The sequence below is a fragment of the Bufo bufo genome, chromosome 8 (genome assembly GCF_905171765.1).
Source record: "Bufo bufo chromosome 8, aBufBuf1.1, whole genome shotgun sequence".
Lineage (NCBI taxonomy): Eukaryota > Metazoa > Chordata > Amphibia > Anura > Bufonidae > Bufo > Bufo bufo.
Genome location: NC_053396.1, coordinates 49,616,027 through 49,631,615, shown reverse-complemented (window position 1 = coordinate 49,631,615; position 15,589 = coordinate 49,616,027).

The following is a 15,589-nucleotide window of genomic DNA, read 5'->3' as shown; positions in this document are numbered from 1 at the left end:
CCTCCCGTTAAAAAATACGTAGTATGAAAGCAAAGTAGCCACCGAACTCCAAGACTGTCCTGTCAGATTTGGTACTGTACAAGTACAGATAATGTTGTTGTTATCACCTGCAGTCCTATGTAACACCACAGGTAACACAGTGATAAATCTCTGATTACAGATACTATAGTAGATGTTACCTGCAGTCCTATGTAACAGCACAGATAACACTAGTGCTGATAATGTGGTAGTGTTACCTGCAGTCCTATGTAAAACCACAGATAACACTAGTGCTGATAATGTGGTAGTGTTACCTATGTCCTTAGTGTGCCTCCCTATGCTTCTCCCATGGGACTCCATGCTGGTGGCGCTGCCTCCTCCTCCTTCTTCTTCTTGTCCCGCACAGAACGTCCTAATGCAGCTGCGTCAAGACATAGGAACAATGGGCATGGTAATGTCACACACACACAAACACACATACACACACACACACACACAGGACAGGCATACACCGGGTCAGACACATCTGTGCCCCCTTCACAGTGGTAATACCCTCTTTGTGCCCCCTCACAGTAGTTATGCTCTCTCTGTTCCCCCTTCACAGTAGTAATGCCCATTGTGCCATCTTCACAGTAGTAGTGCCCATTGTGCCACCTTCACAGTAATGCCCATTGTGCTGCCTTCACAGTAGTAATGCCCATTGTGCCCCCTTCACAGTAGTAATGCAATCTGGACCCCCTTCACAGTAGTAATACCCATTGTGCCTCCTTTATAGTAGTAATGCCCATTGTGCCCCCTTCACAGTAGTAATGCCCATTGTGCCCCTTTCACAGTAGTAATGCCCATTGTGCCCCCCCACAGTAGTAATGCCCATTGTGCCCTCTTCATAGTAATAATGCTTATTGTGCCCCCTTCACAGTACTAATGCCCTCTGTGCCCCCTTCATAGTAGCAATGCCCTCTGTGCCTTTTTATAGTAGTAATGACCTCTGTGTCCTCTTTGTAATAGTAATGCCCTCTGGTCCCCCTTTGTAGTAAGTAGTAATGGCCACTTTGTAGTAGCAATGCCCTCTGTGACCCTTTATGGTAGTAATGCCCTCTGTGCCCCTTTTATAATAGTAATGCCCAGTGGCATAGCGTGGTTGCCAGCACCCAGGGCAAGCCAAAACTTGCCCTCCCCCTCCCAAGCCTGTGGGCACACCTTTTTAGAAGATAATGTAGTAGATCACTTGCAGTCCTCAGTAACTCTACATATAACACAGTGATCTCTCAGAGTACAGATAATGTGTTAGATGGGTGTGAGGACCCAGAATTCAGAACACACACAGTGTCACCTGAGGTCTGGGGCCGGTCTGTGGCAGTGTGGGCCAAATTTTCAATCTCCTCCCCCAACCTTACCATGAAACAGATATTTGGATGGACATTACATACATCGCTATTAAATAAACAGGAGAATGCAGCACCATACCTGTTACATCCAGTGACGTCTCCTGGGATGTAGACTCTTTCCTCAATGTCTTCATTCAGAGATAGGACAGTCATGCTGCCGCTTCTCGTGTCTGCAGAGTTTCACAGAAAAAAAAATTAGATTTCTCACTTTACTATCATCCTCCCCCTCCTGGTGCCTAAACACGGTCATCCTGCTGCCCTCCAATACTGTGCTAGACCCATACAGATAGTCCCCCATTCCCCATATTATTCCCCCTGTATATTATAATGACCCCCTCTGTATTATTATAATGGCCCCTCTGTATTATTATTATTATTATTATTATAATTGTTAATAATATTAATGGCCCCTCTGTATTAGTATTATTATTATAATGGACCCTCTGTATTATTATTATTATTGACCCTCTGTATTATTATAATGGACCATCTGTATTCTTAGTATATATAATGTCCCTCTCTTTGTTATTAGTATAATGGCCCCCTCTTTGTAATTAATATAATGGCCCCCTCATTAGTATAATCTCCTCGGTCCTCCTCCCTTTGGTCCTCCCCCACCCCCATAGTGCCCCCAGTACCTCCGCAATTAGGGTAGGGTACATACATAAAAAAATAATAATAATAATACTTAACTCTCTCCATCACAGCTTGTGGCATCCCTGCGCAGGCGGTCACGAATGCCTCACTGTGCCTTCCCGTGCCACGTCATCTCACGAAACCCGAAGCAGGAGGTCACAGTGATGTAATCGTGACCTCCTGCGTCGCTCTACTGCCTTGATAGGCTTCAGGCCTAGTGGCCTGAAGCTTTTGAGGCATAACTGAGGGGACGAAAGCCATAGGCTCCTGTTGCCCTCATTAAAAAGCTTGCTGCCTGGTGCCCCCTGCAATTTGGCGCCCGGGGAAACTGCCCCCCCCCCTCATGCTACACCACTGGTAATGCCCTCTGTGCCCACCTTATGGTAGTAATGCCCATTGTGCCCACTTTGTAGTAGTAATGCCCCCTCTTCTGTGCCCCCTTTATAGTAGCAATGCCCTCTCCTCTGTGCCCCCTTTGTAGTAGCAATGCCCTCTGTTTTAAAAAATAAAAATAAATGCAAAAAAAAAACACACCGACTCACCTTGGTCCGTTCCTGAAGCTCACAGTCCTCTCTTCCCCTGCAGAAACAAATCGCTCCCGGGCTGCAGGGTCCTCCCACACAGGCCGGCATTGTGATCTGCCGGCCTGAAGAAGGGGAGGAGTGCAGAGAGCTGAGAGGTCCGTAAGTGACAGGACCACAGCTCCCTGTGCTCCAGGAGGAGGAGGGGGAGAGGGGGGACACAGCTTAAAGGGAACACTGGCGGTATCCAACAGCAGTGTTTAACTGCTGTGTGGATGCCGCCTCCTCAAAAATAGTGAAAACTGCTGCCTGAGGCGAGATTCTCATCTTGCCTTATGGCAGAAATGGCCCTGTCCTGGAGGTGTTGAAAAGCACTGGGGGCAGAGAAAACTGATCCCTGGGCTGTGAGACAGAAGGCTTGCAAGAGGAAAGTTCTGGTGGTCAGACGCGTTGCATAGGTGGTGAGCACTATCTTGGCCTTGGCTGTCGGGCTGTGGGAATATCTGCTCAAAAAAACTCCATGGTAAGGAATAGAGGTAGTTACTGTGACTCTGAAGAGAGTTTAGGTGTTTCCCCTTGTAATTATTTCCCCATTTGGCAGCAAAATATGTGCTTGAGCCTGTGTATTAAAGAGCTCCTGTCTCACACATCTTTCTCCATAGGCTTCTGGTGGCCATGGCCCCTATTGCTATAATATTCATAGAACATATTCTCGACTCTGCAGTTGTAAATATACAGGACATCTCAGCTTTTTATATTTTAACACATGATAACAAATGTAACAAGGTTTCCATGAAAAAATTGATATGCAGCTATTCTGAACAGTATTTAAATAGAAAAGGAGGTCGAGTCTATTGAAGAAATAAAAGTATGCTTCTTTTCACAGGTCCCAAAAGAAGGAGGAAAAAGAAGAAACCTGTTCCAAACAAACAAATAAAATCTATGGAAGTTGGAGCCCATACTGGGGATATGGAAAACACATTTGGTGAGTTCAGCTAATAAAGAATATAGGACACATATGGGAGTATTAGATAATATTCAGTCAGGTTTGGGGCAAGGGGATATATGTGGCCACACATACAGGTATAGGCAATGATTATGAATATTTTTATTGTTGAGCGAATCAAAGTAGACTTCAATCCGAATTTCAGGAAAAATTCCATCTGTCACAAAGCCAAATTTCCACTTTCCATGGTTACTAATAAATTTTTCATCCATTTGCATGCAGATAGGCCATCACAACCTTGTCGATTTAAAGAAAACACGCCAAAACATGCGCACGGTGACGTGTGATGTTATCACGCTGGCCGGGCGTAGTGTTGGCCAGCATGATGACGTTGTGATGCGATCGCATTTCCCCGTCATTGCATCCGCTACATACAATGGAATGCGATTTGTGACAAAGTAATTCATAATGAATAAAATTTCTTTGTGAACTTCAGCAAAGCAGCCATCTCTATACAGTGGATATAAAAACACACTCCTGTTAAAATGTCAGGTTTCTGCGCTGTAAAAAAATGAGACAAAGATAAATCATTTCGGAACTTTTTCCACCCTTAATGTGACCTATAAACTGTACCACTCAATTGAAAAACAAACTGAAATCTTTTAGGTGGAGGGAAGAAAACAAAAATAAATAAATAATGTGGTTGCATAAGTGTGCACACCCTCTTATAACTGGGGATGAAGCTTTGTTCAGAATTAAGCAATCACATTCAAAATTATGTTAAATAGGAGTCAGCATACAACTGCCATCATTTAACCCCTTAAGGATACAGCCATATTTCACCTTAAGGACCAGGCCATTTTTTGCAAATCTGATCAGTGTCACTTTAAGTGGTGATAACTTTAAAACGCTTTGACTTATCCAGGCCATTCTGAGATAGTTTTTTCATAACATATTGTACTTCACGACACTGGTAAAATGAAGTAAAAAAAATAAAATAATTTTATTTATAAAAAAAATACCAAATTTACAACAATTTTGGAAAAATTTGCAAATTTCCAAGTTTCAATTTCTCTACTTCTATAATACATAGTAATACCTCCAAAAATAGTTATTACTTTACATTCCCCATATGTCTACTTCATGTTTGGATCATTTTGGGAATGACATTTTAGTTTTTGAGGACGTTACAAGGCTTAGAAGCAAATGTTGAAATTTTTCCGAAATTTTCAAAAACCCAACTTTTAGGGACCAGTTCAGGTCTGAAGTCACTTTGTGAGGCTTACATAATAGAAACCACCCAAAAATAACCCCATTATAGAAACTACACCCCTCAATGTATTCAAAACTGATTTTACAAACGTTGTTAACCCTTTAGGTGTTCCACAAGAGTTAATGGCAAATGGAGAAAAAATTTGAGAATTTCAATTTTTGGGCAAATTTTCCATTTTAATCCATTTTTTCCAGTAACAAAGCAAGGTTTAACAGCCAAACAAAATGCTATATTTATTCACCCGATTCTGTAGTTTGCAGAAACACCCCATATGTTGCCGTAAACTACAGTACGGGCACACGGTAGGGCATAGAGGGAAAGGTGCGCCGTGTGGTTTTTGGAAGGCAGATTTTGCTGGACTGGTATATTTACACCATGTCCCATTTGAAGCCCCCCTGATGCACCCCTAGAGTAGAAACTCCATAAAAGTGACCCCAATTTGGAAACTACGGGATAAGGTGGCAGTTTTGTTGGGACTATTTTTAGGGTACATATGATATTTGGTTGCTCTATATTACATTTTTGTAAGGCAAGGTTACCAAAAATAGAAATTCTGAAATTTCATCTCCATTTGCCATAAACTGTTGAGGAACACCTAAAGGGTTAATAAAGTTTGTAAAATCAGTTTTGAATACCTTGAGGGGTGTAGTTTCTTAAATGGGGTCGCTTTTATGGAGTTTCTACTCTAGGGGTGCATCAGGGGGCTTCAAATGGGACAAAAAGGCCATAAAAACTGCCTTCCAGAAACCATACAGCGTTCCTTTCCTTCTGTGCCCTGCCGTTTGGTCATACAACAGTTTATGACCACATATGGGGTCTTTCTGTAAACTGAAGAATCAGGGTAATAAATATTACATTTTGTTTGGCTGTTAATCCTTGCTTTGTTACTGGAAAAAAACTGATTAAAATTGAAAATTTGCCCAAAAATTGCTGTTTTGGCACCGTTTTTATTGCATTTTTTTGACCGTGTTCACCTGAGGGGTTAGGTCATGGGGTATTTTTATAGAGCAGATTCTTACGGCTGCGGCGATACCTAATATTTTTTTACATTTATTTATGTTTTACACTATATTATCTTTTTATAAACAAAAAAAAAACATTTTTGTATCTCCATAGTCTGAGTCATTTTTTTAAAAAGTTTTTAGCCGATTATCTTAGGTAGGGGCTCATTTTTTGCGGGATGAGAAGACGGTTTTATTGGCACTATTTTGGGGGGCATATGACTTTTTGATCGCTTGCTATTACAATTTTTATGATGTAAGGTGACAAAAAAATAGCTTTTTTTGCACCGTTTTTATTTTATTTTTTTGACTGTGTTCATCTGAGGGGTTAGGTCATGGGGTATTTTTATAGAGCAGATTCTTATGGACGTGGCGATAACTAATATTTTTATTTATTTATTTATGTTTTACACTATATTATAGAGGTGGGACGAATCCAATTTTTTTCGAATCCGAATCTAAATCCGAAAAGGTTCTCGAATACTGTATATCGAATCTTTCGAATCTCGAATCCTACGAATCCTGTACATAATTGTGTGAACGCACGGTGTAAGAAACAAAGTCAGACCGCGTCAGTTTGTCTGAACCTTCACCTCCCAGTCACGGTCGCACCCTATATGACCGCGATGACCCCTGCTCCTATCACTACAGAACATACAGGGTAATACAGCCTCATACCTCTTACATCCAGTGACGTCTCTTGTAGATGTTCTCTTTCCTCATCTTCTCCTTTCAGACCAGACACCATTTTTCAGCCATTTTTCGTCTCTGCAGCTTGACAAAAAAAAAAAATCTTAGTTTACTACTTTTCCATCATCCTCCCATCTTCTGGACAAATCATCCTAACACCCCCAATACTGTTCCGCTGTGCTCCCCAATACTATACTGCAGAAACAGATAATACCCCTGATAATACTAGTACCACACAGAGCCCCCCATATAAAATACCCCTTCTTTGTGGCCTCAGTAGATGCCCCCATAGTGCCCCCAATAATGTGCCAATAAGAAGTGGCCCCACAGTGCCACCCAATAATGTGCCAGTAAGTGTCCCCATAGATGCCCCCCTAATCATGTGCCAGTATCAAGTGCGGAGTGCCTCTCTCCTCCCCCCCCCCATGTGCTGGTATCATAGTGCCATCTCCCCCCCAATGTGCCCGTATCATAGTGCCACCTCCCCCCATAATGTGCCCGTATCATAGTGCCACCTCCCCCCCATAATGTGCCCGTATCATAGTGCCATCTCCCCCCATAATGTGCCCGTATCATAGTGCCATCTCCCCCATAATGTGCCCGTATCATAGTGCCATCTCCCCCCCATAATGTGCCCGTATCATAGTGCCATCTCCCCCCATAATGTGACCGTATCATAGTGCCTCCCCCCAATGTGCCAGTTGTATCATAGTGCCTCTCACCTCTCCCCCTGGCATTCACAGATCTCCCCACTCCATAACAGTGCCATCCACAGACCCCCCCCATCCCATAACAGTGCCATCCACAGACCCCCCCCCCATCCTATAACAGTGCCATCCACAGACCCCCCCACCCCATAACAGTGCCATCCACAGACCCCCCCATCCTAAAACAGTGCCATCCACAGACCCCCCATCCCATAACAGTGCCATCCACAGACCCCCCCATCCTATAACAGTGCCATCCACAGACCCCCCACCCCATAACAGTGCCATCCACAGACCCCCCCACCCCATAACAGTGCCATCCACAGACCCCCCCACCCCATAACAGTGCCATCCACAGACCCCCCCACCCCATAACAGTGCCATCCACAGACCCCCCCACCCCATAACAGTGCCATCCACAGACCCCCCCACCCCCACCCTATAACAGTGCCATCCACAGACCCCCCCACCCTATAACAGTGCCATCCACAGACCCACCCCCCACCCCTTAACAGTGTCACCCACAGACCCCCCCCATTGCCACTCCAGTAGTTATAAAATGTGTAATTGTGATTAATAATCATGCTGCCCCCTCTGTCTGTAGTATTACATGATTCAATAAATCTTACTTACAGGGCTAGTACTGCTATCGTAACAGGCCGGCCGGGCAGACGAGCGGCAGCGTCACTGACTGACGTCACCTGCCTGAGCCGCCTGCTTCATTCAGAAAGCAGGCGGCTCAGGCAGGTGACGTCAGTCAGTGACGCTGCCGCTCGTCTGCCCGGCCGGCCTGTTACGATAGCACCGGCCTCCAGCTCCGCCTCCCAGTCCCTCCCACCGGATTCGTTTCAGGCAAATTACGTCGGGATTCGAGTCCACGAATCCCACGAATCCAGCAAGATTCGAGGGATTCGTGGATTCGACGAATCCCCCGTCCAATCTCTACTATATTATCTTTTTCTAAACAAAAAAAAAACATTTTAGTATCTCCATAGTCTAAGAGTCAGTTTTTTTTAGTTTATAGCCGATTATCTAAGGTAGGGGCTCATTTTTTGCAGGAGGAGAAGACAGTGGCTAAATTGGGGAAGGGGAATATAAATTTAGTACTCCATGGAAGTGTGGTACTCCCTGATGCAACCAACAATGCAGAGGCCCAGATGATAGGGGCACGTGTCACATTGATTAGTGGTGTCCTTCCGTATCCCCCTCCTGTGACACACTCTGCACCTTTTTGGGGTCCGTCCCTTCTTTCCAGTATGGGGGACCACACCTGGAAAGTGTTGGCCAGGGACGATCCGGGCGCCTCCAGTTCCCGAGGTACTCCGGCCTGCTCTTTCCCAGTCAGAAAAGATCAGGTTCTTGAGGACTGCCTCATAGAACTGAAGGAATGTCCCTTTGTTGCAAGTGCTCCGGGACAGCACAAAAGAGTTGTACAAGGCAACCTGCACCAAGTAGACCGCAACTTTTTTGTTCCATGCCCGGGTTTTGCGCATGGCATTATATAGCTTGAGGACTTGATAAGAGAGATCAACTCCTCCCATATAACGATAGTAGTCGACGATACAATCGGGCTTGAGGACCGTTGCCGCGGTACCTCGCACAGGGACAGGGGTGATGCCATTACCGTGAATTGTGGAGAGTACAAGGACATCCCTCTTGTCCTTATATCTGACCAGCAACAGGTTTCCACTGGTAAGGGCACGGGTCTCACCTCTGGGGATAGGTACCTGGAGGGGGTGGGTAGGGAGGCCGCGTTGATTTTTCTGCACGGTCCCACAAGCGGACGTGTATCTGACTGGAACAACGGGATACTAGTATAAAAGTTATTCACGTACAGGTGGTAACCCTTATCTAGCAGTGGGTGCATAAGGTCCCACACAAGTTTCCCGCTAACACCCAGAGTGGGGGGACATTCTGGGGGTGAATACGGGAATCTCGCCCCTCGTACACACGAAACTTGTAAGTGTACCCTGAGGTACTCTCACAAAGTTTGTCCAGCTTCACGCCATACTTCGCCCGCTTAGAGGGAACATACTGGCGGAAAAGGAGTCTCCCCTTGAAAGCAATGAGAGACTCATTAACCGCGACCTCCCTTCCAGGTACATAGGCCTGCACAAATTTGGCCCCAAAGTGATCGATGACCGGCCTGATTTTGTACAGGCGGTCATAGGCAGGATCACCTTGGGGGGGGACATGATGCCTTATCTGCATAATGCAGGCATTTCCGGATGGCCTCAAACCGGGAGCGTGTCATGGCTGTACTGTAAAGTGGGGTCTGGTAGAGGACGTCCCCACTCAAGTAATGCCTGACACTAGGTTTCTTGACTAGGCCCATGTGCAGCACAAGGCCCCAAAACGTCTTCATCTCGGCTGCACTGACGGGAGTCCAGCCACCGGGCCAAGCCAAAAAGGAGCCCATGTGTTGAGCAACAAACTGTTGGGCATACAGGTTTGTTTGCTCCACCATTAGATTTACAAAGAGGTCACTGAAAAAAAGACTAAGGTAGCCGTATTCAGTGAAGCCTACTGTGGAAATCTGGATTCCTGGTTGGCCTACAAAATCAGGAATCACGGGCTCAAAACGCTCTGGGTTATGCCATGCAAGTTCACTGGCAGGGGGCTCCGGTGGACTTAACTGGTGGGCCGGAAAACTACTACGGGCCCCAGAGCTTCTCGTACTAGTGTGGGCCACAGGGTCCCTAGCACGGTGGTCCCCTTGCTCCGCCTGTCGGCGTCTCCGCCGCCTTGGGAACTCATCATCATCGCTAGATCGCGGATGACAAAAGGAAAGTGGGGTCATCCTCGTCCTCACTGTGGCTCTCAGACTCGGAGGCAAGCTGGGCTTATGCCTCCTCGGCCGAGAACATTCGGCGGGCCATAGGGGAGTGTGTGCGTGCGTGATAAACTTTATTTGGTGTGCGTGTGTGTGGGGGCACGGGTGTTCGAGAACTTACCCTAAACCTAAAAATAAATAAAAAAAAGGCCGAAAAATGTGATTAACCATCCGAAGTTGATCAGCGGTGGGGTGTGCGATGCGCTAACTGTGGCTGGACGCTAAGAGTGCCGGCCACAGTCAGCGTACGCATAAAAAAATAAAAATAAACTGCTTGCGGCCCAAAAAAAGTTGTGGGGGGGCAGGGGGGCATGCTGCAGTACCCCTGGGGTGGTCTAGGGTCACACAGCTGTGCTGTGGACCCCAGACACCCGATTTTAGGGTGATGCAACAAAAACTGGCTTTTTTTTTTTCACTAACTTTCTCTGAATATCTCTGTCTAACCTAACCTGTTCCTAACCTTTCCCTAAGTACCTGGGAGAAGGTGGTGCTGGGCACAGATGGGGGTGCTGGGGCACAAATGTGGGTGCTTGCTGGTGATCCCTGCAGCTCTGGAGATCCACGTGCAGCGCTCTCCTCGGCTCCCGGACACAAAAGGAGGAGGAGAGGAGCGCTGCAGTAATTTGAATGGCCCGCCCGCCCAGCTGACCAATGAGAGCCGATCCTGAGAGGTGATGTCACTATCACCTCTCAGGATCGCAGGATGGTGATTGGTGGTGTATTATCACACCACGATCTCCATCCTGTTCCGGCTTATCGGGTCCCCAGAGACCCGAATTAACTGGAAACGCAGCAAACAGCAGGTCTGAATTGACCTGCGGTTTTCTGCGATCGCCGACACGGGGGGGTCACAGGACCCCCCTGGGCATTGACCCAAGGTGCCTGCTCAATGATTTGAGCAGGCTCCCAGTTCCGATAACCGCCCGCTGGGCGGCGGTGATCGGAATTATACATGACGTACCGGTACGTCATGTGTCCTTAAGTACCGGGACATCATGCCGTACCGGTACGTCATGTGTCCGGAACAGGTTAAAGTGCCTCTGATTAACCCCAAATGAAGTTCAGCTGCTCTAGTTGGTCTTACCTGAAATTTTCTTAGCAAAAGCCATGGTCCACAGAGAACTTCCAAAGCATCAGAGGGATCTCATTGTTAAAAGGTATCAGTCAGGAAAAGGGTACAAAAGAGTTTCCAAGGCATTAGAAATACCATGGAACACAGTGAAGAGAAAATATGGCACAACAGTGACATTACCAAGAACTGGACGTCCCTCCAAAATTGATGAAAAGACGAGAAGAAAACTGGTCTGGGAGGCTACCAAGAGGCCTACAGCAACATTAAAGGAGCTGCAGGAATCCCTGGATTCTTAACCCCTTCAGCTGCACAGACTCAGGGCTGAAGGCTTTTACTGAGTAGCTGCAGGTAGTGAGGAGACACATGCTGGGCACAGGAGATGACAGACTAGAGGAGTTCTGCACAAGAACAGGTAGGGGGAAGATCCTGTGTGTATCAGCAGTGTCATTGTACAGCTGGGACTTGTAGTCCTACACATACAACATGCTGGAAAAAGCGTATAACGTACAGCGGCTCACCCTCGCTCCGTATGGGTAGGTGCTCACCCTCTGGTCCTACCCTCAGGACTCAAAGGATAAAGAATTATATAGAGAATTGAGGGGGCACTCACAAAAGGGATCACTAGATAGATGTAGTACAGATATTTATTAATAGTATTAAGAACATCCCCTAAAAATCACTAAAACATATATAAAATAAATATGCACTGACAATATTCACTGACAATATTCCTGACACCAAACTCTAAAGATGAATTAGGGATAATGTGATATAATAACACGGTAATTGTCCCAATATGAGTTCTGTTCCACCCAAGTGCAGGGATAAAGTCAATGGTAATGCAATTGATACCGGCCTGTTGGTGCGGTGATAGTGCTAATGTCCCTTTATCCGTTTAGGACATACAGAGGTAGGTGGCAGATTTGGAGACTGAACTCCAGTACTTACAGTCTCTTTGTCGCTTGCAATGCTCCGGTCTAACCCTTCCTGGCTGGTTCTGTGCAGCGCTGATATCCCAGGCGGCCGTACACTCACCGCGTCCTGCGTTGTGCACTCGGCCAAGACGTGGCGTCCCACGTGACCTGGTTCTCTAGGGTGCCGGCTGGACGCTGCGCTGACGTCACTGGTGTGCGACTTAACCTCCGATACTGTGCTGGAGAGAAATCACATATGCCAATATCTTTAAGGTGAAGAGCTTGCTTGTTCTTTTCCGGAATCCACGCTCACTCTGTCTATGCCAGACGCGTTTCAGGGTCATACACCCCTTCCTCAGTGGCCAACTGAGTGAGTGGATTCTCACTCCTTATATGTGGGTTTTTGCATTTCCCACAATCCCACTTTTCTGGGCTTCACCTAATAGGTGGGATGGATCACATTGTTGCTTGATTGTATCACTATTCACAGCACACTATAGCTTATTCTAAAACATAGTTAAATGAAGTTTATAACCATAAATAACATTCCATATATTTATTAACAATAAAAACAGGTTCATGGAGAAGACTCAACGGTCAGAATGACATTTTGAAGAAAATCGCACCTAAAACGCATCCAAACCGCATTCAGTGTGAACTGCGCCATACGTGCGATTTCACTATTTTAATGCTTTGCAGGGTATTAGAATGGAGCCTATCCATGTGTATTCTTTTGGCATACATTGATTGATAGTTTTCTTGCCAAATTTGTTGATTGTGTTTCAGAGGAGCCTTCCAGTGAGGGAGGGGAGATCACAGCGCTGATAGTCAGCGTACTGCGATTTCCCATCCCCACCGGACGACCCCCCATTATTCACAGAAACCCAAATACCTCCATCTCGGCATTGAGACCTCTGGGAACAATGGTGTCAAATTCAAAGATTCTGCGGGATTCTTGCCTAGACATGTGGGCAATGTGGTTACCCCCCTCTCCATAGTTTTTTGACCCTTTCTATGGCTGTAAATCTAAGGCTGGTTGGGTCACAATTATGTTGAACTTTGAAGTGCTTTGATAGGGAGTGTGTCTCTAGGCCTTTTTTAATATTTGCCACATGTTCCGCTACCCTCTTTTTGAGTGTTCTTTTTGTCCTACCTATGTACTGTTTCCTACATCCACATTCCAATACATAGATAACATCAGTTGAATCACAGGTTAAGCACTCTTGTATTTCTAGACTAAAGGAGTTTACTGTGGACACTACTGCAGTGGTTTTTTTGGGGAAACTTGTTATTTTGCAATTCGCACACCTGCCACACTTAAAAAACCCATTTATTGTCAGCCAGCTGTTTTGTTTCTGATTGTCCTTGTTCACTTTAACAGTTGGGGCTACTTTACCTGCTAAATTATTGGCCCTTGTATATGTTATTTTTGGTGTATCGCTCAAAAGGGGCCCAATTATCCTATCATTCAGCAGATGTCCCCAATGTTTTCGGATACTCCTTTCTACCACTCTATGTTGGGAACTAAATGGGAGAATGATCCTTATTGTTTCGTCCTGTGCTTGTGGCTCACTTGCCATAAAGAATTGTTCTCTTTCCATCTCCTTTACTTTTGCCAATGATTTGTTAACAACTTGGACCGGATAATCTCTATCCAACAGTTGCCGTTTCAAGACAGTGGCCTCTTCATCAAATTTGCATAAAAAAATAACATATACAAGGGCCAATAATTTAGCAGGTAAAGTAGCCCCAACTGTTAAAGTGAACAAGGACAATCAGAAACAAAACAGCTGGCTGACAATAAATGGGTTTTTTAAGTGTGGCAGGTGTGCGAATTGCAAAATAACAAGTTTCCCCAAAAAAACCACTGCAGTAGTGTCCACAGTAAACTCCTTTAGTCTAGAAATACAAGAGTGCTTAACCTGTGATTCAACTGATGTTATCTATGTATTGGAATGTGGATGTAGGAAACAGTACATAGGTAGGACAAAAAGAACACTCAAAAAGAGGGTAGCGGAACATGTGGCAAATATTAAAAAAGGCCTAGAGACACACTCCCTATCAAAGCACTTCAAAGTTCAACATAATTGTGACCCAACCAGCCTTAGATTTACAGCCATAGAAAGGGTCAAAAAACTATGGAGAGGGGGTAACCACATTGCCCACATGTCTAGGCAAGAATCCCGCAGAATCTTTGAATTTGACACCATTGTTCCCAGAGGTCTCAATGCCGAGATGGAGGTATTTGGGTTTCTGTGAATAATCGGGGGTCGTCCGGTGGGGATGGGAAATCGCAGTACGCTGACTATCAGCGCTGTGATCTCCCCTCCCTCACTGGAAGGCTCCTCTGAAACACAATCAACAAATTTGGCAAGAAAACTATCAATCAATGTATGCCAAAAGAATACACATGGATAGGCTCCATTCTAATACCCTGCAAAGCATTAAAATAGTGAAATCGCACGTATGGCGCAGTTCACACTGAATGCGGTTTGGATGCGTTTTAGGTGCGATTTTCTTCAAAATGTCATTCTGACCGTTGAGTCTTCTCCATGAACCTGTTTTTATTGTTAATAAATATATGGAATGTTATTTATGGTTATAAACTTCATTTAACTATGTTTTAGAATAAGCTATAGTGTGCTGTGAATAGTGATACAATCAAGCAACAATGTGATCCATCCCACCTATTAGGTGAAGCCCAGAAAAGTGGGATTGTGGGAAATGCAAAAACCCACATATAAGGAGTGAGAATCCACTCACTCAGTTGGCCACTGAGGAAGGGGTGTATGACCCTGAAACGCGTCTGGCATAGACAGAGTGAGCGTGGATTCCGGAAAAGAACAAGCAAGCTCTTCACCTTAAAGATATTGGCATATGTGATTTCTCTCCAGCACAGTATCGGAGGTTAAGTCGCACACCAGTGACGTCAGCGCAGCGTCCAGCCGGCACCCTAGAGAACCAGGTCACGTGGGACGCCACGTCTTGGCCGAGTGCACAACGCAGGACGCGGTGAGTGTACGGCCGCCTGGGATATCAGCGCTGCACAGAGCCAGCCAGGAAGGGTTAGACCGGAGCATTGCAAGCGACAAAGAGACTGTAAGTACTGGAGTTCAGTCTCCAAATCTGCCACCTACCTCTGTATGTCCTAAACGGATAAAGGGACATTAGCACTATCACCGCACCAACAGGCCGGTATCAATTGCATTACCATTGACTTTATCCCTGCACTTGGGTGGAACAGAACTCATATTGGGACAATTACCGTGTTATTATATCACATTATCCCTAATTCATCTTTAGAGTTTGGTGTCAGGAATATTGTCAGTGAATATTGTCAGTGCATATTTATTTTATATATGTTTTAGTGATTTTTAGGGGATGTTCTTAATACTATTAATAAATATCTGTACTACATCTATCTAGTGATCCCTTTTGTGAGTGCCCCCTCAATTCTACATACAACATGCTGCTGAGTCTCCCAGCAGGCAGACATGTTACTCAGGGCAGCGCTTGTATTCACTCCCTTTACAGTGCAGGGGGAGGGGCAGAGATTGTTGTTATTGTAGGTAAACAAAGAACCAGAGGAGAAGTAGGGAAATCAGGAAATATATCTATGATTTTACCTA